This window comes from Bos indicus, chromosome 4, assembly GCF_029378745.1.
Source record: "Bos indicus isolate NIAB-ARS_2022 breed Sahiwal x Tharparkar chromosome 4, NIAB-ARS_B.indTharparkar_mat_pri_1.0, whole genome shotgun sequence".
Taxonomy (NCBI): domain Eukaryota; kingdom Metazoa; phylum Chordata; class Mammalia; order Artiodactyla; family Bovidae; genus Bos; species Bos indicus.
In genome coordinates, this window is record NC_091763.1 from 40,546,001 (window position 1) to 40,570,205 (window position 24,205).

General features: G+C 37.3%; 1 pseudogene; it reads right to left on the reverse strand.

Moving 5' to 3' along the window:
* Window positions 1–12,978: 12,978 nt before the first annotated feature.
* Window positions 12,979–24,205, reverse strand: part of LOC109557879 (platelet glycoprotein 4-like) — a 59,581-nt pseudogene continuing 48,354 nt past the window's right edge.

The window sequence follows — 24,205 nt, forward strand, 5'->3', positions numbered from 1 at the left end:
GAAAACAACCATTTCAAATACTGAGCACTTTATACATGTCTCTTTTTGCACTGAGTACTTTATATTCATGTGTGTGCTGTGCTGTGCATAGTCGCTCAGTTGTGTCTGACCCTTTGTACCCCCATGGACTGTTGCCCGCCATGCTCCTCTGGGAGCCTGGGATGCCTGGAACATCCCAGGCAAGAATATTGGAGTGGGTTGCCATGCCCTCCTCCAGGGGATCTTCCCTTCAACCCAGGTATGGAACCCAGGTCTCCAGCATTGCAGTCAGATTCGTTACCCTCTGAGCCACTAAGGAAGCCCAAGGGATAGGCTACTGGAGCAGGTAGCCTATCCCTTCTCCAGGGGATCTTCCCAGCCCAGGAACCAAACCGGGGTTTCCTATATTGCAGGCATATTCTTCCCCAGTTGAGCTACCAGGGAAATCCATATTCATGCATAGCTTAAGTATAGTACAGTGTTTTTTAAAGACAAAGAAATGAATTATGAGAGGCAAGGAAAATAGTAATACCCAACAGTACTTTTTAAAAACTGTACTCGGCATTCGTTATTCATAAGTAGAATGAATTCATGGTCATAAAATTTAAAGGAAACACTGAACAGTAATTTTTCCTCTTGGATATTTTCTGTCACATTAAGAGCTCTGAGAAGCCTTCCAGAAGAAACCAGGTAGTGTCTTTTACCCAAGTTTACCAAGCTTTTTATCATATAGGTAAAAAGAATAGAGAAATATTAACCTGCCATACCCTGCTCAGCCTGGCATACAACTGAAAAAAAACAAAAAGAGGCTTTTCTGCCAGTTGGCTTTCAAAGTGGTCGATTCCTGAAATTCAGCCTTCCTCAGCTGTAATGTAAACCTATCATGTGCATAGTCTGTTTGAATTTGTTGCATCTCCCCTATGAGGTTTGAGATCAGGGGAAACTGACAGCAGATAGGCTGATACGCATGCTTTTTACTGAGCTGTAACAAAGTCTTTTGTCTCTGTCCCAGGAGTTTTATGTGTCTCCTGCCAACGTATTAGCTTGTAAGTAACATTAAGTCTAAAATATAATAGTGCAGCATCAGATCAGATCAGATCAGATCAGTCGCTCAGCCGTGTCTGACTCTTTGCAACCCCATGAATCACAGCTTCCCTGTCCATCACCAACTCCCGGAGTTCACTCAGACTCACGTCCATCGAGTCAGTGATGCCATCCAGCCATCTCATCCTCTGTCGTCCCCTTCTCCTCTTGCCCCCAATCCCTCCCAGCATCAGAGTCTTTTCCAATGAGTCAACTCTTCGCATGAGGTGGCCAAAGTACTGGAGTTTCAGCTTTAGCATCATTCCTTCCAAAGAAATCCCAGGGCTGATCTCCTTCAGAATGGACTGGTTGGATCTCCTTGCAGTCCAAGGGATTCTCAAGAGTCTTCTCCAACACCGCAGTTCAAAAGCATCAATTCTTTGGCGCTCAGCTTTCTTCACAGTCCAACTCTCACATCCATATATGACCACAGGAAAAACCATAGCCTTGACTAAACGAACCTTTTTTGGCAAAGTAATGTCTCTGCTTTTGAATATGCTATCTAGGTTGGTCATAACTTTCCTTCCAAGGAGTAAGCGTCTTTTAATTTCATGGCTGTAGTCACCATCTGTAGTGATTTTGGAGCCCAGAAAAATAAAGTTTGACACTGTTTCCACTGTTTCCCCATCTATTTCCCATGAAGTGATGGGAGCGGATGCCATGATCTTCGTTTTCTGAATGTTGAGCTTTGAGCCAACTTTTTCACTCTCCACTTTCACTTTCATCAAGAGGCTTTTGAGTTCCTCTTCACTTTCTGCCATAAGGGTGGTGTCATCTGCATGTCTGAGGTTATTGATCTTTCTTCTTGCAATCTTGATTCCAGCTTGTGTTTCTTCCAGTTCAGAGTTTCTCATGATGTACTCTGCATATAAGTTAAATAAACAGGGTGATAATATACAGCCTTGACATACTCCTTTTCCTATTTGGAACCAGTCTGTTGTTCCATGTCCAGTTCTAACTGTTGCTTCCTGACCTGCATACAAATTTCTCAAGAGGCAGATCAGGTGGTCTGGTATTCCCATCTCTCTCAGAACCCTCCAGAGTTTATTGTGATCCACAGAGTCAAAGGCTTTGGCATAGTCAATAAAGCAGAAATAGATGTTTTTCTGGAACTCTCTTGCTTTTTCCATGATCCAGCAGATGTTGGCAATTTGATCTCTGGTTCCTCTGCCATTTCTAAAACCAGCTTGAACATCAGGAAGTTCACGGTTCACATATTGCTGAAGCCTGGCTTGGAGAATTTTGAGCATTACTTTACTAGCATGTGAGATGAGTGCAATTGTGCAGTAGTTTGAGCATTCTTTGGCATTGCCTTTCTTTGGGATTGGAATGAAAGCTGACCTTTTCCAGTCCTGTGGCCACTGCTGAGTTTTCCAAATTTGCTGGCATATTGAGTGCAGCACTTTCACAGCATCATCTTTCAGGATTTGGAATAGCTCAACTAGAATTCCATCACCTCCGCCAGCTTTGTTCGTAGTGATGCTTTCTAAGGCCCACTTGACTTCACATTACAGGATGTCTGGCTCTAGGTCAGTGATCACACCATCATGATTATCTGGGTCGTGAAGATCTTTTTTGTACAGTTCTTCTGTGTATTCTTGCCACCTCTTCTTAATATCTTCTGCTTCTGTTAGGTCCATACCATTTCTGTCCTTTATCGAGCCCATCTTTGCGTGAAATGTTCCTTTGGTATCTCTGATTTTCTTGAAGATATCCCTAGTCTTTCCCATTGTGTTGTTTTCCTCTATTTCTTTGCATTGATTGCTGAAGAAGGCTTTCTTATGTCTTCTTGCTATTCTTTGGAACTCTGCATTCAGATGTTTATATCTTTCCTTTTCTCCTTTGCTTTTCGCTTGTCTTCTTTTCACAGCTATTTATAAGGCCTCCCCAGACAGCCATTTTTCTTTTTTGCATTTCTTTTCCATGGGGATGGTCTTGATCCCTGTCTCTTGTACAATATCACGAACCTCATTCCATAGTTCATCAGGCACTCTATCTATCAGATCTAGGCCCTTAAATCTATTTCTCACTTCCACTGTATAATCATAAGGGATTTGATTTAGGTCATACCTGAATGGTCTAGTGGTTTTCCCTACTTTCTTCAATTTCAGTCTGAATTTGGCAATAAGGAGTTCATGGTCTGAGCCACAGTCAGCTCCTGGTCTAGTTTTTGCTGACTGTATAGAGCTTCTCCATCTTTGGCTGCAAAGAATATAATCAATCTGATTTCGGTGTTGACCATCTGGTGATGTCCATGTATAGAGTCTTCTCTTGTGTTGTTGGAAGAGGGTGTTTGTTATGACCAGTGTGTTTTCTTGGTAAAACTCTATTAGTCTTTGCCCTGCTTCATTCCGTATTCCAAGGCCAAATTTGCCTGTTACTCCAGGTGTTTCTTGACTTCCTACTTTTGCATTCCAGTCCCCTATAATGAAAAGGACATCTTTTTTGGGTGTTAGTTCTAAAAGGTCTTGTAGGTCTTCATAGAACCGTTCAACTTCAGCTTCTTCAGCATTACTGGTTGGGGCATAGACTTGGATTACTGTGATATTGAATGGTTTGCCTTGGAAACGAACAGAGATCATTCTGTGGTTTTTGAGATTGCATCCAAGTACTGCATTTCGGACTCTTTTGTTGACCATGATGGCCACTCCATTTCTTTTGAGGGATTCCTGCCCACAGTAGTAGATATAATGGTCATCTGAGTTAAATTCACCCATTCCAGTCCATTTTAGTTAGCTGATTCCTAGAATGTCGACATTCACTCTTGCCATCTCTTGTTTGACCACTTCCAATTTGCCTTGATTCATGGACCTGACATTCCAGGTTCCTATGCAATATTGCTCTTTATAGCATCGGACCTTGCTTCTATCACCAGTCATATCCACAGCTGGGTATTCTTTTTGCTTTGGCTCCATCCCTTCATTCTTTCTGGAGTTATTTCTCCACTGATCTCCAGTAGCATATTGGGCACCTACTGACCTGGGGAGTTCCCCTTTCAGTATCCTATCATTTTGCCTTTTCATACTGTTCATGGGGTTCTCAAGGCAAGAATACTGAAGTGGTTTGCCATTCCCTTCTCCAGTGGACCACATTCTGTCAGATCTCTCCACCATGACCCGCCCATCTTGGGTTGCCCAAGGGGCATGGCTTAGTTTCATTGAGTTAGACAAGGCTGTGGTCCTAGTGTGATTAGATTGACTAGTTTTCTGTGAGTATGGTTTCAGTGTGTTTGCCCTCTGATGCCCTCTTGCAACACCTACCGTCTTACTTGGGTTTCTCTTACCTTGTGCGTGGGGTATCTCTTCACGGCTGCTCCAGCAAAGCGCAGCCATTGCTCCTTACCTTGGACAAGGGTTATCTCCTCACTGCCGCCCTTCCTGACCTTCAACGTGGGATAGCTCCTCTAGGCCCTCCTGCGCCCATGCAGCCACATCTCCCTGGACACGGGGTTGGTCCTCCCGGCCACCACCCTTGGCCTCGGGCATGGGGGCATGGGGGCGTGGGGTAGCTCCTCCCGCCAGCCACCCCTGGCCTCGGGCTTAGGGGCATGGAGTAGCTCCTCCCGCCCACGGCCCCTGGCCTTGGGCTTGGGGCATGGGGTATCTCCTCCCTTTGCTATTTCCATGTTAAGGTAATTTTTCCTGGGCTACTAGTTTTGACAGAGGAGAAATAAGAGTTACTGGGCAGTCAATTCACAGATGCTATGATCTACCAAAGTGGCAAGGTCTTTTTTTGTGTGTGTGTCAGTATTACAATTTATTTTTAGCTTTTTATTTTTAATTGGAGTGTAGGTGATTAGCAACATGTTAGTTTCAAGTGTACAGCATAATGATTCAGTTATAAATATAGATACATTTATTACTCAGCCATTAAAAAGAATACATTTGAATCAGTTCTAATGAGGTGGATGAAACTGGTGGTGATTATACAGAGTGAAGTAAGCCAGAAAGAAAAACACCAATACAGTATACTAACACATATATATGAAATTTAGAAAGATGGAAACAATAACCCTGTATGCGAGACAGCAAAAGAGACAGAGATGTATAGAACAGTCTTTTGGACTCTGTGAGAGAGGGAGAGGGTGGGATGATTTGAGAGAATGGCATTGAAACATGTATAATATCATAAGAAATGAATAACCAGTCCAGGTTTGATGAAGGATACAGGATGCTCGGGGCTGGTGCACTGGGATGACCCAGAGGGATGGTATGGGGAGGGAGGTGGGAGGGGGGTTCAGGATGGGGAACACGTGTACACTCATGGCAGATTCATGTCAATGTATGCCAAAACCAATACAATGTTGTAAAGTAATTAGCCTGCAATTTAAATAAATTTATATTAAAAAATAAAAAGATTCTTTTCCTAAATGAACGGTTACAGAATGAGTAGAGTTCCCTGCACTGAACTGTAAGTCTCTGTTAGTTATTTATATACAGTAGTATGTATATGTTAATCCCAAACTCCTAATTTATCCTTCCCCCACCTTTCCCTTTGGTAACCATAAATGTGTTTTTGCAATCTGTGAGTCTATTTCTATTTTGTAAAGAAGTTCATTTGTATCATTTTTTTTAAGATTCCGTCTATGTGATACCATATGACACCTTTCTGTGACTTACTTCACTAGTATAGAAATCTCTAGGTCCATCCATGTTCCTGCAAATGCCATTATTTCATGCTTTTTTCATTGCTTTGTGTATATGTACCACATCTTGTCTGTGCAGTCCTCCATCACTGGATTGTTTAGGTTGTTTCCATGTCTTAGCTAAACAGTGCTGCAGTGAACAGTCAGGTGTGTGTATCTTTTCAGATTGTGCTTTTCTCTGGGTACATGCTCAGGAATGGGATTGCTGGGATCATATGGTAGCTCTGTTTCTAGTATTTAATTAACCTTCATACTGTTGTCCAGAATGGCTGTATCAATATACATTCTCATCAACCGTGTGGGAGAGTTCCATTTTCTCAGCACTAACTCCAGCATTTACTGTTTATAGATTTTTTGATGATGGCCATTTTGACGATGTGAGGTGATACCTCATTGTAGTTTTGATTTGCATTTCTCCAGTAATTAGAGATGTTGCGCATCATATCGTGTGCTTTGTTGGCCATCTGTATGTCTTCTTCAGAGAAGTATCTGTTTAGATGTTCTGCCCATATTTGATTGGATTGTTTGTTTTTTGATGTTGAGCTGCTGCTGCTGGTAAGTCACTTCAGTATATGCTGTTTGTACATTTTGGATATTAATTCCTTGATAATTGCTTCATTTGCAAATATTTTCTCTCATTTTGTGAGTTGTCTTTTTATTTATGATTTTCTTTGCTGTGAAAAGTCTTCAAATTTAATTAGGTCCCTCTTTTTTTTCATTATTCTAGGAGGTGAATCCAAGAACATAATGCTGTGATTTATGTCAAAGAGTGTTCTGCCTGTGTTTTCCTCTAAGAGTTTTATAGTATTTGGTCTTACATTTAGGTCTTTTAGCCATTTTGAATATCTTTTTGTGTGTAGTGTTAGAGAATGATATAATTTCATTCTTTTACATGTAGCTGTCCAGTTTTCCCAGCACCACTTATTGAAGAGACTGTCTTTTCTCCATTGCATATTCTTTCTTCCTTTGTCATAGATTAATTGACCATAGGTTCATGGGTTTATTTCTGGGCATTCTGACCTCTTCCATTGATCGATATTTTTTGTTTTGTGCCAGTACCACACTGATGTGTTACTGTAGCTTAGGAAAATATCTTTTAAACCCTCCCAGTTAAAAGACATTTTGTCAGTATGTTTTGAGTAACTTTGGATTTTTCAAAGATCCTTCAGAAATGGTGATATCTCAGTTTGTGGTTTTCAGTGTTTACTGTGGCACCTAATGTGAGGAGACTGAATTGCTTTTGGATTTTAGTAGGCAAACAAAGCAATTAAAGTTTGTTAATCAGCCAGTTGTGTCTGATTCTTTATGAGTCCCAGGGCTTCCCTGTCCTCCACCATCTCCTGGAATTTGCTCAAACTCATGTCCATCAATTTGGTGGACTTGATGCCGTCCAACCATCTCATCCTTTGTTGTCCCCTTCTCCTCCTGCCCTCAATCTTTCTCAGCTCAGAGGCTTTTCCAATGGGTCAGCTCTTCACATCAGGTGGCCAAAGTATCGGAGCTTCAGCATCAGTCCTTCCAATGATCATTCAGGGCCGATTTCCTTTAGGATTGACTGGTTTGATCTCCTGGCAGTCCAAGGGACCCTCAAGAGTCTTCTGCAACACCATAATTTGAAAGCATCAATTCTTTGACGCTCAACCTTCTTTATGGTCCAACACTCTCATCTGTACAAGACTATTGAAAAGAAAAAACACACACACACAAAAATGTAGCTTTGACTGTACAGACTTTGTTGGTAAAGTAATGTCTCTGCTTTTTAATACACTGTCTAGGTTTGTCATAGCTTCTCTGCAAAGGATCAAGCATCTTCTCATTTCATGGCTACAGTCACCATCTGCAGTGATTTTGGAGTCCAAGAAAATAAAGTCTGTCACTGTTTCCATTGTTTCCCAGTGTATTTGCTATGGAGTGTTGGGATCCACTGCCATGATCTTCATTTTTTGAATGTAGAGTTTTAAACCAGCTTTTTCACTCTCTGCTTTAACCTTCATCAAGAGGCTCTTTAGTTCCTCTTTGCTTTCCGCCATAAAGGTGGTGGCATCTGCATATCTGAGGTTATTGACATTTCTCCCACTAGTGTTGATTCTAGCTTGTGCTTCATCCATCCCAGCATTTTGCATGATATACTCAGCATATTAGTTAAGTAAGTGGTGACAATATGCAGCCTTGACGTACTCCTTTCCCAATTTGGAACCAGTCCATTGTTCATGTCTGGTTCTAACTGTTGCTTCTTGACCTGCATACAGGTTTCTCAGGAGGCAGGCAGGGTGCTCTGGTATCCCCATCTGTTGAAGAATTTTCCATAATTTGTGTGATTCACTCAAAGGCTTTAAGCATTGTCAATGAAACAGAAGTAGATGTTTTTCTGAAATTCTCTTTTTCTTTGATCCAAAGGATGTTGGCAATTTGATCTCTGGCTCCTCTGCCTTTTCTAAATCTAGCTTGTACATCTGGAAGTTCTCAGTTCACATGCTGTTGAAGCCTAGCTTGAAGTATTTTGAACATTACCTTGCTGCTGCTGCTGCTAAGTCACTTTAGTCGTGTCCAACTCTGTGCGACCCCATGGACAGCAGCCCACCAGGCTCCTCTGTCCCTGGGATTCTCCAGGCAAGAACACTGGAGTGGGTTGCCATTTCCTTCTCCAATGCATGAAAGTGAAAAGTGAAAGTGAAGTCGCTCAGTCGTGTCGGACTCCCAGCGACCCCATGGACTGCAGTCCACCAGGCTCCTCCATCCATGGGATTTTCCAGGCAAGAGTACTGGAGTGGGGTGCCATTGCCTTCTCCAATTACCTTGCTAGCATGTGAAATGAATGCAACTGTGCAGTAGTTTGAACATTTTTTGGCATTGCCTTTCTTTGGGGTAGGAATAAAAACTGACCTTTTCCAGTCCTGTGGCCACTGCTGAGTTATCCAAATTTGCTGGCATATTGAATGCAGCAGTTTAAGAAATGCATTTTAAAAAGGAAAAGAAAATGAAAAACCTTATAAAAAATTTAGGAAAATGTGGTCAAGATTGAATTTAAAAAGAATGTTTCAGAAAGAAATACAGATGCATAAAGAAATAAAAATTCAAGTAGACTACTTCACACAGAACATTAGACTGAATGTTTTGTGATACAACAGGAACTAGGCAAAGCACAGGGATACGAAAGGGCATCTTTTAATGAATGAAACCTGTCTTTCTGCAGTGACTGTGAAAGCAAGAAATATTACAGAAAGTAACCATTAATGCCCATTCTACTCATTGTACCCTTTCACCCAAAACTTTTTATTTTCATTTACATCTCTTAACACTAGCACAGAACTCTTTTTATTTTTATTTATTTATTTTCTGGCTGTGCTGGGTCTTCATTGCTATGTGCAGGCTTTCTCTAGTAGTGGTAAGCAGGGGCTACTTGTTGTGATACATGGGCTTCTTGTGGCTTCTCTTGTTGCAGAGCGTGGTCTTTAGGTGCATGGGCATCAGTAATTGTAGCACTTGGGCTTAGCTGTCTTGCTGAATGTGGAATCTTCCTGGACCAGAGTTCAAACCTGGGTCTCCTGCATTGGCTGGTAGATTCTTAACCATTGGACCACCAGAGAATTCCTAGCATAGCATTCTGAAATTGCCAAGCATAAGTTGTATGCAGCTGAGTGAAAAGATCAAAATGTATTCAGTTTTCCAGAAGAGCTGATGAACATGGAAAATGACAAAATCCTTTTACATACCCATTTATATAATCATTGACAAAAATATAAGCATATATTGTTAAAGAGAGCATCATTAAAAATAATTCCATAAAGAAGGAAACTGAAGTAATGGATAATAAATGGTTCAGAGGCCAAGCGTTTGGTTACCATTCTTAAATGCCTTTCAAAATAGTTGATCCTCGTGAAATGCATGTACCAACAGTCTTGGGGTTTGTGTTGTTTCAGGGACATTGATAAGAGTAATGATATTTCCTCTTTGAGGAAGACAAGTGTTCAAGATCCAGGATTTGTTTAGGTTGTCCAGTCCTCTGCCATATTTACCACCAGGGAACCAATTAGTAAATCAATATCCAATAAAAATACTTGTATCATGAATAAGTGAGATCTGTAGAAACGTAATTCAAGTTGTTGTGTGTATGTTAAATTTTAAAAGGTACCTATTTTTGTTCCAAGTGTGGATGGCATCTTAGTAATTCTTTAGAAATGTGCTTATGCTCAGTACAAAACAAAAACAAAAAAATGCCACTAGTTCTTCAACTCTAAGATAAGGTGTGCTTGCAAAGATAAAGCACATCAAATCTTCATTTTGTAGGTCGATATTAAGAATGGTCCTGACGTAGCCGATGCATGAATGTGAAGACTCATTTGCTCCCTGGAAAGCAGAAAGTAAGTACTTAGTGCTTATCAGAAAGTTGTGGAAAAAATAGGTAATTCTGACATTCTTTAGATTGAAGATGTCATATTTTCTAGTAATTAGCCCAGCTTCTCAAGCTGGAGAGAAAGATTCTCTGATGCACTTCATGGATGAGACAATTATTTTCCCATTCCAGGGAGCATGAAGCCTCCTTCCCAGCTCTCAAGAGCTGCACGCAGTCAGATGAGGAGGGTCACTCATTAAATCTGCTCTGAATGAGCATTTCCACTCCTTGCTGTCCCTTCAGACCATCCTCCATTTAGTGGTGTATGTACTGCTACTTTCAGAAAGACTACTGGTTTATTCTCTCTGTGAATAAAACCACACCTTAGCTCTACCATCTTTGCTTTATTCCCTCCTGTACATCCATCTTCTTATTTTTCAATTGTTTATAAATCTGCCCACAGGCATAATTATTAAATATTCAACATGAGGCCTGTTTAAGGAAATCTATATCTGTGATTCTTCTTAATCTAGTAAATCAAGTAATCTATAGAGAACAGTGTTCTCTGTTTGTAAAGGGAAAAAAAAGAACATTGTGTAAAGAGCAGTAGCTTTCCACTGCAACAATCAGATGTTTAAGAAAAATCAATATACTTGTTGACAGTGACACGTTAGAGAGTTCTCCATCTTTTACCTTAATTTAGCCACATAGAGCCCCAAGATACTGGGTATTCAGGGTTCATTTAGCACTGATGAAATATATCACATAACAGTTACAGGGAAGAATACAGAAAAATTTACAATTATTACACTTCATTTTGAAAAGAATATTTTCCCACCAGAACAAGTTTTTGTTGTAATATGGCTTTTAAGTGGATAATCTTTTCTGTTGTATAAATGGTCATGTGCATTACTTTGTTTAATCATAACTTATTTGTTACTTGACTAATGATAGGTCTTAAAGGTGATACAATATTTCCTTCATTACAATGTGAATATATTAGATTAGCATTTTGAATATTCTGTTCAGATGGATTGTAGGCAGAAGTATTCAGTCTTTTTAGTGAATAAATATAGGCAGAAAGCATCAGAACAAAAGATTGAGTGGTCTTCCTAAGCCCAAGTTCTCATTCTTACATACAGAAAATACTGTTGTATGTCCTGTTTTACTTTTTTTTAATAATTCAGTTTGACTGATGTCACACTTAGAAAATGAACAGATTTGCACTGTTAAAATTTTCTGTAATGTCTCAAAAAGATAGATAGAATGAATGCTGGTGAATCCCTGGCTACTGGAAGTATAAAATTTTCATAGAGATTAGTTGTGATAATTCATATAAAATGGTTATCATAATTTTGGTGCACAATAGAAGGTCAGTCATTATCAGTGGCAGCTCCAGAATTTCTGTATAAGACATCATACAGTCAACAATCTGATTGAAAGTAGAGTAAGAAGACTTATTTTGAAGTTGTAATTTTTCATAGCAAGTATATTTGCTTTTATTTTGATTGTATATATTTTTTGATTTTCCTGGGAAGAAGGGTGGATGGAACCTAATGTAAGTGGAAAATCCTCCCCACACCCTACCAGGCCACACCAATGCCACATATGATTATTAAAGGCTTCATTTAGGGAAGATTGAGTCAGATGTTCCTCTATTTACAAGGGGGCATAGGCACTAATAACTAAAACACAGAGACCTGAGCCACGTCTTCAATTTTGCTTAAACTCCTACTGTCCACATTTACCTGATTTTTCCTGTAAACTCTGAGTAATTTGGTTTTACTGTATTGACTTGTTTTTCTTCTATTCTTTATACTATTGTATTCAATTTTAGTTCATGAATTGTAATAATTCATCAAGACTTCAACATTAAACATGTAGGGTACACACTGATTTTGTACTGTGATTGTAGCATATTTTTATGCTACAATCCTTTATATTAATATGTTATCTTCATCTTAAAATAGCATATTTATCCTGTTTTCTTACCATCATTTATTGAGTTTCTATTTCTCCTTAATTTCTAGCTTATTTAATAAACCTTTCTATTTTCTTTTCTCTTGTAAATTTCAGTCTCCCCAAATATCTACCGTTTTAATTTATATATAAATTTTCCTAGTCTGTGATTTTATTAATTTGTGATTTTAAAATAATTAGCTAGAAATAATCAAGAAATGAAAAGTTAGAACACATTTAGCTTTTGTGCAACATTTTAACTTTTCAAAAGTGATGACTTCATATTTTAGTGCATTCCTCTCAGAAGAAAGATGTAGTGATCTGCTTGGTATTACTAGGGCTTATTATTCATTCAGGCTTCATTTATGTTTCAATTTACGTTCAGTTCAGTTCAGTTCTCAGTCATGTCCGACTCTTTTCGACCCCATGAATCGCAGCCAGCACGCCAGGCCTCCCTATCCATCACCAACTCCCGGAGTTCACCCAAACTCACGTGCATCGAGTCGGTGATGCCATCCAGCCATCTCATCCTCTGTCGTCCCCTTCTCCTCCTGCCCCCAATCCCTCCCAGCATCAGAGTCTTTTCCAATGAGTCAACTCTTTGCATGAGGTGGCCAAAGTATTGGAGTTTCAGCTTCAGCATCAGTCCTTCCAATGAACACCCAGAACTGGTCTGCTTTAGGATGGACTGGTTGTATCTCCTTGCAGTCCAAGGGACTCTCAAGAGTCTTCTCCAACACCACAATTCAAAAGCATCAATTCTTTGGCACTCAGCTTTCTTCATAGTCCAACTCTCACATCCATACATGAGCACTGGAAAAACATCTCAAAACTTCAAAGATACATTAAAAACAATTGTTGACTAGACAGATCCAGAAATATTTGTAGCCTAATTTATTACCTCTTTTTGATAAAATGAAAACAAGCAATATATAATGTTATAGCAGCTGTATATAATTTTTATTATATACTTACTTATTTAACACTCCACTCGGCATGCACAGTATGAAATCATAAAAGCAACAAACATCACTGTACCAATACTCCATAAGATTATTTGTACCAGGCGAAGGAGGTTTATTTTTCCAGTTACTTGATCTATGAACATTGCTGCCTTCTCATCACCAATGGTGGCAGTCTGTAATAAAGTTAATAGTGTTTTTGGGGTAGTTTAGTGAAGCAAAATACTCAAAACCTTCAATTTACGTATCAGTTTTTTTTTTTTTTCAAAACACTGCATAAATTTTAGTTATTTTTTTCTGTAAAACAAGCTAATGGAAGTCTCTTTGCATGTCAGAGAAGGTAATAAATGCCAAGGTGGAATATTTAGAGAAATACAATCATTTCCCTTTAAACATGTTATATAGCATTCTTCAGTACACTGACTTCTTTGTTCAATACACTGGTCTTACAGAAATATTTTCCAGTTTCCCAAAGAATGTTTCTTAGTGACAGAGGGAAATATCAAGGGTCAGCAGTTTTCTTCCTCTAAAGGCTTATACAATGCATTTCCTAATTCTGTGGCTAATCCACTCCATGATTTTTACACTAAAAATGTCTCATCAGGAGATAAACTGCCTACATTTACTATAAACTCATCTTTATAAACTTGGTTGGCTTTTATTAACACTACAATATTCACACTGAGTTATTTGGAATGTCATGTTTGCATGACTCTTCCCCATGCCAAGCACTATGACAAGAGATAGTGTTTAATATACGCACTATGGAACTAATCTTAAATGATAGGAAGTACTTTGTCTTTCTAAAATAAAAACACTGAAATCTAACATAATCCTGATATTTCTGCATGGCTTGGTTCTCTCAAAATAATTAATTCTATAATTAATAATGTATAAACTTGCCCACATGAGTAATGGAAACTCATACAACTTCAAATACTATGCACACTTACTCAATTTTCAATCATCCAAGATTTATTCTATATACAAAGATGTTTGCTATTTCAGTGACTAATAGATAAAAATACTAACCTCATTAAGCCAAAGAATAGGCACCAAATAGTTCTGCTCCAAATGCTTTAATGCTCTGTAATATACATTGAAAATAATTATAAAATATTAAATAATTATGGAAATAAATATATATTATACACGCATAAGAGAAGTGTTAGTAATTATCTCTATACATGAATGTTCAGAAACTAGTTGCTGTTGTGTCTTGGTTAAATTCCTTGATTTTTGTTCTACGTGATGAATCATTTAAATTTTAAGGTCTGTTTCTGAGTTTTATAATCACTCTATGAATCTTTCTAATATATATTTCTAATTAGATTCACTTTTTCTAATCACTTATTTTCCCTTTCAACAAGTGATGCCCAGGAAACTGAGAGAGTAAATTCCTAGGCAGGCTGATAAGAAGTCCGGGATCCCCAAGGACAGAGGGGTCTGGAACTCTTGAGGAGGAGAGGACAAACTTTTTTATCCTCTATATTCCTTAGGATTATATAGCAATAATGTAACCTGCTTGAGGACAGTTTCTGGAAAAAAAAACCTTCTGGCTAATCCTGTTATCATAAAATGTAAATTATGGGAGTGGGTCTAGTAAGGTCTTTACAACCTCCAGACATTGTTTTGATTCACTTATTATTAATTTGACTAATAATAAAATTCAATAAAAATTTGATAATTATTATAAAATAATAATTATCAAATTATTATAATAATATTTTGATAATTATAATTTGGTTATTATAATATTTTGTAATTATAATTATCAAATATTATTATCATCATCATCAAATAGCTAACACTAGCAATGGGGTACTCTTTCTGCCCCCTTCTGATGTCTATGTCAGAAGCTTTCTCTACCTCTTTTATACTTTAATAAAACTTTATTACACAAAAGCTCTGAGTGATTAAGCTGCGTCTCTGGCCGTGGATTGAATTCTTCTCCTCCGGCAGCCAAAAATCCCAGTCTTTTTTGGTTTGGCAACAACCTTTCAAAACTAAACTTTGAATTCTGGAAACTACAGTCATAGAAATATTTGGACAGCTAGTGTGGAATGAGCAATACCACTATACACTCATTCCAAAATGTGTGTAAATACCATTTCAATACAAACTAGATATAATTCTAAATTGCAAATGAAAGTTATTAGCATTTTATGATTTAATGAATTAAGCCAAAGAAGTTGAAATTTTATTTTATATATGTTTTTTCATCATATTGGATTATTATTGCATGAGTTTATTCAAGAAAACTAAGAAGAAGTGGCAAGAATACACAGAAGAACTATACAAAAAAGATCTTCACAACCCAGATAATCACGATGGTTTGATCACTCACCTAGAGCCAGACATCCTGGAATGTGAAATCAAGTGGGCCTTAGGAAGCATCACTATGAACAAAGCTGGTGGAGGTGACGGAATTCCAGTTGAGCTATTTCAAATCCTAAAAGATATGCTGTGAAAGTGCTGCACTCAATATACCAGCAAATTGGAAAACTCAGCAGTGGCCACAGGACTGGAAAAGGTCAGTTTTCATTCCAATCCCAAAGAAAGGCAATGCCAAAGAATGCTCAAACTACCACACAATTGTACTCATCTCACATGCTAGTAAAGTAATGTCCAAAATTCTCCAAGCCAGGCTTCAGCAATACGTGAACCGTGAACTTCCAGATGTTCAAGCTGGTTTTAAAGATCAAATTGCCAACATCCTTTGGATCATCAAAAAAGCAAGAAAATTCCAGAAAAATTTCTGCATTATTAACTAAACCAAAGCCTTTGACTGTGTTGATTACAACAAACTGTGGAGTATTCCTCAAGAGATGGGAATACCAGACCACCTGACCTGCCTCCTGAGAAACCTGTATGCAGGTCAAGAAGCAACAGTTAGAACTGGACATGGACCAACAAACTGGCTCCAAACTGGAAAAGGAGTACGTCAAGGCTGTATATTGTCACCCTGCTTATTTAACTTCTATGCAGAGTACATCATGAGAAACGCTGGGCTAGAGGAAGCACAAGCTAGAATCAAGAGTGCTAGGAGAAATATTAATAACCTCAGATATCCAGATGACTCTCTTATGGCAGAAAGCAAAGAACTAAAGAGACTCTTGATGAAAGTGAAGGAGGAAAGTGAAAAAGTTGGCTTAAAGCTCAACATTCAGAAAACTAAGATTATGGCATCTGGTCCTATCACTTCATGGCAAATTGATGGGTGAACTGTGGTGACAGACTTTATTTTTTTAGGTTTCAAAATCACTGCAGATGGTGATTGCAGCCATGAGATTAAAAGACACTTGCTCCTTGGAAGAAAAGTTATGACCAACCTAGATAGCATATTAAAAAGCAGAGACATTATTTTGCCAACAAAAGTCCATCTAATCAAAGCTGTGGTTTTTCCAGTAGTCATGTATAGATGTGAGAGTAGGACTATAAAGAAAGCTGAGCGCCAAAGAATTTATACTTTTGAACTGTGGTGTTGGAGAAGACTGTTGTGTTGAGAGTCCCTTGGACTGTAAGGAGATCCAACCAGTCCATCCTCAAGGAAACCAGTCTTGAATATTCATTGGAAGGACTGATTCTGAAGCTGAAACTCCAATACTTTGGCAACCTGATGTGAAGAACTGACTCATTTGAAAAAACCCTGATGCTGAGAAAGATTGAAGGTGGGAGAAGGGGAAGACAGAGGATGAGTAGGCTGGATGGCATCACCGACTCGATGGACGTGAGTTTGAGTGAACGAACTCTGGGAGTTGGTGATGGACAGGGAGGCCTGGCATGCTGCAGTCCATGGGGTTGCAGAGTCGGACACAACTGAGCAACTGAACTGAACTGAACTGATGGTGACAAAGAATACTTTAATCCACAGCTTACAGTTTCTACAGTCAGAAATTCTTGGACATAGGTTTTCAAATCATTTAATGGTCATGCTTTTCTTTAGTAGCCTGTTTTGACATTCCTAAAGGGGCAGATATTCTAAATTTATGTAGAAATTAGAAAAAAAATCTTATCTCTAAATCTTTTAAGAGTATCAGTAATAAAGCTGGTAGAAAGAATTGAGCTGCAAACCTCTTACAGTGCTAACATGGAAGGATATAACCATGCTTATACAATTTTTCATATCTCCTTTTGCATTTTTTTCTGTGCATATATATTTTCCTCATACAAATTTGTTTATGCAGTCCATTCACTGTCTGTCTTCCTAGTCCAGCTACCTAAATTTCCGTAGATTTTCTTTTATTTCTATTTACCAACATTTTGTTTTATAGAGGTACAGGTAGATTTTTACTTTCATGACTCATTATTATCTGTGGTCAGTGCCTTGGGCTAAATAACTCTGATCATCTACATTACTTTAAAAAACAGATTTTTTTTTTTTTACATTGGAGTATAATTGCTTTGCAGTGTTGTGTTAGTTTCTTCTGTACAACAGTGTGAATCAGTTAAAAGTATACATAAATCCCCTTCATCTTCAGCCTCCCTGCCACCCCTCTACATCATCACAAAGCTCTGAGCTGAGCTCCCTGTTCTATACAGCAGCTCCCCACTACCTGTTTTACACATGGTCGTGTGTTTCTGTCAGGGCTGCTCTCTCAATTCATTCTACCCTCTCCCTCCCTCGCTGTGTCCACACATCCGTTCTTACATCCTCATCTCTATTCCAGCCCTGCCAATAGGTTCATCAGTGTCCCTTTTCTAGATTGCATATATATGTGTTAATATATGATATTTTTCTGACTTAGAGAAGTTGAATTTTATGTTCTTTCCCCTTCTTTTCATAGATATACTCCCATTCTTACAAGAAAATACTAAAAATCATAATGAAACTTGTTCAAGAGACTGACTCAATTTTTCTTGCTGGTTTAACCAGTATATTGATCTGCAGTTGTTTTGCAAAGTGTAGAGTGAATCCAGTTATCTAAAGACAGAACAAACTAAATTAATTATCAACTTCCTTAAAAAAAAAGATTTTATAAATCCAAAATTTATTTTTACTGTTACATAAAACCTAAAGTGAAACTCTACTACTTGAAATTTATTAAATAACTAATTGGACATATTGCTTCATGCACACATAATTCTCCATAATTAAATTTTGTGTGCGCATGAATAGGTGTATACAGATGTATATACCCATGCATATATATACACACAAAATTCCTTTGCCCATCCTAATGCCTAGGCTTTATTTAAATTTAAGATATTTATTTGAACTGGTTTTGAGGGATCTACCACAATAGTACTGAAACCCAGTACTGTTTACACTGTCTATAAATCCTGAACTTTGCATGGTTAAGTATATATCAGTCAGAACCCATATATCATCTGTATAATTATAATACTACTTATTATTCCTTATACTGAAATGTGACTTTTAAAATGCTGCGATATCATTTAAACTTTGAATAGGAGAATATTAAAATAAATGAAAAGTTGAAAACTGTTACTCTATAGAAAATTTAATAGATGTTTCCCTACACTGAGTATAATCAATCTTACCTCAAATGCATATATATCTGTAAAATCTTTCAATTGCTTGTAATCTACAGTGTCCCTTCATGTGAGCAGTACTTGCAGTTGTTATAAAATGAGCATAAAATTGTACTTTATACCAAATTGTTTTAAGTAGAATCATGTCTATCATTGCTTTCCCTGACCTATGAAGAATTAAAAAGATCTATAAAATTTCACATGCTATAAACTAAAACAGAATTATTTCATCTCATAAGCAACAATGGGAAAAAAATAAATGTTATTTTCATTGATATAAAAGTAAGTAATTTATCAAGATTGTGATGCAATAAATATAATCAATAAATGTGATTGAGAAAATGGAGAGAATTTAATTTTTCTTTCATTAAAAAATAATGTTAAACCAAACAGGTCAATAATGTATTTGCTTACAGGTTCAACATCTAAGTACGTGCTATGTTCTTCTTAATTTGGACTTACGCCTTCAATAGGTTCTGCAATTTCTGTACTTGCATATAGAAAATGAGGAAGTGAAATGTACACAGGTTTTCTTGCAAGCAAGTTTTAAAAGACAAATGGTATAAATACTTTTTCTTATTATACATCCCTTTCAGAAAAGATTTCCTTGAAGATAAAGCTTTTTAAGTTAAAAATGAAATGCAAAGTTTGCTTTGACTACTAATTGGATGGTGAGGGTTAGAGACAATTATAGCATCTAATCACTTTTGAACAATAACAAAAAAGAAATGTAACCAGTCATCCCTTAGGTGTTTATTTCCTATAAGTAAGGCTTAGCTGGCCTTCCCTGGTAGCTCAGTGGTAAAGAATCCGCCTGCCAATACAGGAGATAAGGTTTGATCACTGGGTCAGGAAGATCCCCTGGAGGAGGAAATGGCAACCACTCCATTTTCTTGACTGGGAAATTCCATGAAAAGAGGAGTCTGGTGGGCTATATAGTCTATGAGGTCGAAAAGAGTCAGATACGACTTAGCAACTAAGCAACAACAGCAAAGCTTAGCTGCTGAACACAAAGTTACAACCATATACCTTCATGTTTCAGGTAGTAATGTGCCTATGGACTGATAATTTTTTAAAGAGATTCTTTCTTTCTTCACACCTACACCAATATGAAATAGGTGAGCAAAATATGATAAACTCCATATTTTGAGTCAATTCTTGTTTTGGAGACTTCCTGAATACACTTATTTTTATTTACCATTTTCTAGGGTAGAAAAGTTAGAAAAATGCTAGATAAGTTGGGATGTTTAAAGTATTCTGATAACTATTTTAATTTTATCCTAAATCTAAAAAGAGCACAGAGATTCTGCACAGCAGAGGACACCATCAAAAATGAAAAGGCTACCTATGGGATGGGAAAAAATATTTTCAGAACTTATATCCCATAAGTAAGTAATATCCAAAATATACAAGGTATTCACACAACTCAAAAAAATAATCCTTAAAAAATGAGCAAAGAACCTTAAGATTTATTTTCCAAAGTAGCACAGAAAAATATCAGGGTGGTTTTACCTAATAACAACTAACTTTTGAAACAGTGAAAATCAGAACAAAAACAGCCTACCACTTTCTGCCATTGTTGCCTTCTCACTTTAAATTTCTTGTGGAAAGAAACCCTGGGTGAAGTTTACATTTTAAAGAATAATGCAAATTATGCCATGGATTGTAACATTGAGAACCTGTAAACTTACCTTCTTGGCATTTGCCAATGTCTAGCACACCATATAAGGTACAGTTTTTTGAGAAGTTCTTCTGTGCAGAAACAGTGGTTGTCTGGATTTTGAAGTGGAGATGCAAAAGCCAAGGATGGAAGAGTGAATCTGTACACAGGGATTCCTTTCAGATTCGTTTCAGCTGTGAACACAACATAGATGGACCTGAACACAGATACGGAAAAGCTTCATTCTGGGAAACTGAACTTCCTTCTGGAGATCCATTTTCTCCTATTGTAAAATTTATATTATTGCTTTAACTTAGGAAAATTATGTAATCTTGCTAGAATTCCTGCTTAATTCTTAGGAAAAAAATCTTGAGAGATTTTAAGCTATAACAGAACTCAGTACTTGGATATTCTTACCTTTGTTTTCAAAAGCTTCTGAGATTAATTTTTGTTTGTGAACTGCAATAGAGTATTTATCCCTTGAGATGGGAATGGCAGCCACTCTAGTTTTGTCGCCTGGAGAATCGCACAGATAATGGAGCCTGGTGGGCTACAGGGCTACAGTCCACAGAGTTGGACATGACTGAGCGACTAACCACATAGAGTATTTATACAGCAGACATTTCTCATAGTTCATTTCTTCTGTGGATTAATTATTGATGACTCTCTCAAATCCTTAATTCGTGCCCAATTTAAGTGAGATAAAAATAAAGTTTCAATCTTCCAAAACTTAATCATGGAGAGAAATTCTGCTTGAGTGTGTGCATGCTTGTGTTTAATATTTGCCTTCTACATGCCCATCATTTACAGCTCTTCACCATAACCAGGCTTCCCTGGTGGCTCAGAGGATAAAGCGTCTGCTTACAATGCAGGAGACCTGGGTTCGATCCTTGGATCGGGAAGATCCTCTGGAGAAGGAAATGGCAAACCAGTCCAGTACTCTTGCCTGGAAAATCCCATAGACTGAGAAGCCTGGTAGGCTACAGCCATGGGGTCGCAAAGAGTCAGACAACGACTGAGTGACTTCACTTCACTTCACTTCACTTTACCATAGCCTCGACAATGTATTGGATCCCACTATATACTTTTTTTTTTTTTTTAATACCCAGATGACCTTATTTGAAGAAATTCTGCTCTCTTCAATTTTACAGATAAGAAAAGTTTCAGAGATCTTCAAAGCTTTCTCACACCACAAAGAATTTAGAAACTAAAGGATTCAAGCATACCCAATGCCCAGTGTGGGTGCTGATGCTTGTGTGATAGTTACTGCACCCTGCCAATTTGAATGGATGTCGTAATGCCAGTAGAGCACATTAACATAGATCTGTGCCTGGAATCTCATCATTTTAGACAATTTAAGGAAGATCGGGCATGTCTTTCTTGACTGTTATTAAGCATACTACCACTTCAGTAAAAGAGAGGAACAAATAGCTCTTGCTTAGAAATGACAAAGAAGAAAATGATTTGTGTTACGCAGAGTGCCCTTCTACATCTTTTAGTTTACAGAAATAAACACATTATGAATTCTATATTGTATTTATTAATATATCAAAAAACTTCCTTAAATTTGTTTTATTTTTCTAATGTACTATTATTGAGTGTGGTCTTCTTGATTTATCTCTTGTCACTTGGGGAAATAATTCTGACTTAGAGAAATACATCAATGTCTTTGTCTTACCTGAAAATGTCCAAGGAGAAGAATTGTAATACCTGGGTCTTCTCAATAAAAGGTGGAAATGAAGCTGCATCTGTTTAAAAGTTGAGCCAGTGGCAAGGGATTAGATGCAGTTTGTGTCTTAAATCAAGAAATCTTGATTCCAACATGCTTGATAGAAATATAATATGAACTGTAGCAATTCTACATGTAATTTTTTAAACAGAAATTTATTTTTCTCATTCCTTTCTCTTTTATTAAATTTTCTGTTGGATCAGTTGATTAACCATGTTTTGTTAGTTTCAGGAGTATAGCAAAATGATTCAGTTATACATACACATGTATCTATTCTTTTTCTTTTCCCATCTAGGTGAAAAAAGAATATTGAGTAACGCTCTTTGTGCTATACAGTAAGCCCTTGTGGGTTATCTGTTTTAAACATTAATAGTGTATGTATGTCAATCCCAAACTCCAAATCCATCTCCTCCTCCAACTTCTTCCCTCAGTCACTGTACTTCATTGTCTGAAGTCTGTGAGTCTGTGTGGTAAGTTCATTTGTATCACTTTTTTAAGAGTCTGCAAAAAAGCAATATCACATGATCCATGTCTTTCTCTGATTTACTTCACTTAGTATGATAATCTCCAGGTCCATTCATATTGCTGCAAATGGCATTATTTCATCCTTTTTAATAGCTGAGTAATATTCTGTTTCACATATGCACCACATTTTCTTTATCTGTTGATGGACATTTAGGTTGCTTCCATCTCTTGGCTATGGTAAGCAGCACCGCAATGAATCCTGGTCTGCATATAACCTTTTGAACTACATTTTTATCCAGATACATGCCCAGGAGTGGGATTGCTATATCATATGGTAGCTTTATTTTTAGTTTCTTAAGAAACCTCCATACTGTTATCCATTGTGACTGTTACCAGTTTAAATTCCTACCAACAGTATAGGAAAATTTCCTTTTCTGCACATCCTCTCCAGCCTTTATTGTTAGTGAATTTTGGGGTGATGGAGTCTGACCATTGCGAAGTGATACCTCATTGTAGTTTTGATTTTCATTTTTCTAGTAAATAGTGATTTTGAGCACATTTTAATGTACTTCTTGGCCATCTGTATGTCTTCTTTGGAGAAATGTCAACTTAGGTCTTTTGCCCATTTTTTGATTTTTTTTTTTATATGTAATATAGAGAATATGAGCTGTTGAAAACTTTGGAAATTAATCCCTCATTGGTTGCATTGTTTGAAAATATTTTCTCCCATTGTGAGTTGTCTTTTAATTTTGTTTATGGTTTACTTTGCTGTACAAAAGGCTTTGAGTTCGATTATGTCCTATTTGTTTATATTTCTTCTTATTTCTATTTCTCTAAGAGGTGGCTCAGAAAAGATACTGCAGTGATTTATGTCAGAGAGTGTTCTGCCTATGTATTCCTCTAAGAGTTTCATAGCATTCAGTCTTTAGTTACTTAATCCATGTTGAGTTTATTTGTGTATGGTGTTAATGTTCAATTTCATTTTTTTACATGTACTTGTCCCATTTTCTCAGCACCATTTATTATACAGTCTTACCTACTTTGCTGTACATTAATTGGCCATATATGTGTGCGCTGTTTCTGGGCTTTCTACCCTGTCCCAGGGATCTACATTTCTGTTTTGGTGACACTGCCATACTGTTTTGGTGACTGTAACTTTGTAGTACAGTCTGAAGTCAGGGAGCCGTGATTCCTCCAACTTTGTTTTCCTTCTCGAGATTGCTTTGGCTATTCAAGGTCTTTTATGTCTCCATACACATTTAAAAATTTTTGTTCTAATTCTGTGAAAAATGCCATTGGTAATTTGATAGGGATTTCATTGAGTCTTTAGATTGCACTCGGTAATATAGTCATTTTAACAGTGTTGATCTTTGAATACCAGAATGTGATACATCTTTCCATCTGTTTGTGTCATCTTTGATTTCTTTCATCATCATATAGTTTCAGAGTATAGGTTTTTTGTTTCCTTAGGCAATTTTATTTCTAGGTGTTTTATTCTTTTTGATACAATGGCAAATGGGATTGTTTCTTTAATTTATCTTTCTGATCTTCATTGTTAGTGTACAGAAATGGATTACATTTCTGTGTAATAATTTTGTAATAATAATAATTACACACTTAGTTATCCTGCAACTTTACTGTGCTCAGACACTCAGTTGTGTCTGATTCTTTGTGACCCCATGGACTGTAGACCACCAGGCTTCTCTGTCCATGGGATTCTCCTGGCAAGAATACTGGAGTGGGTTGCCATTTCCTTCTCCAGAAACTATATTACAGCTCTTCAAAAATGAATTCAAGGGTTTTCTGATAGCATCTTTAGGATTCTTTGTGTAGAGTATCATGTCATCCACAAGCAATGACAGTTTTACTTCTTTTCCAATGTGGATTCCTTTTA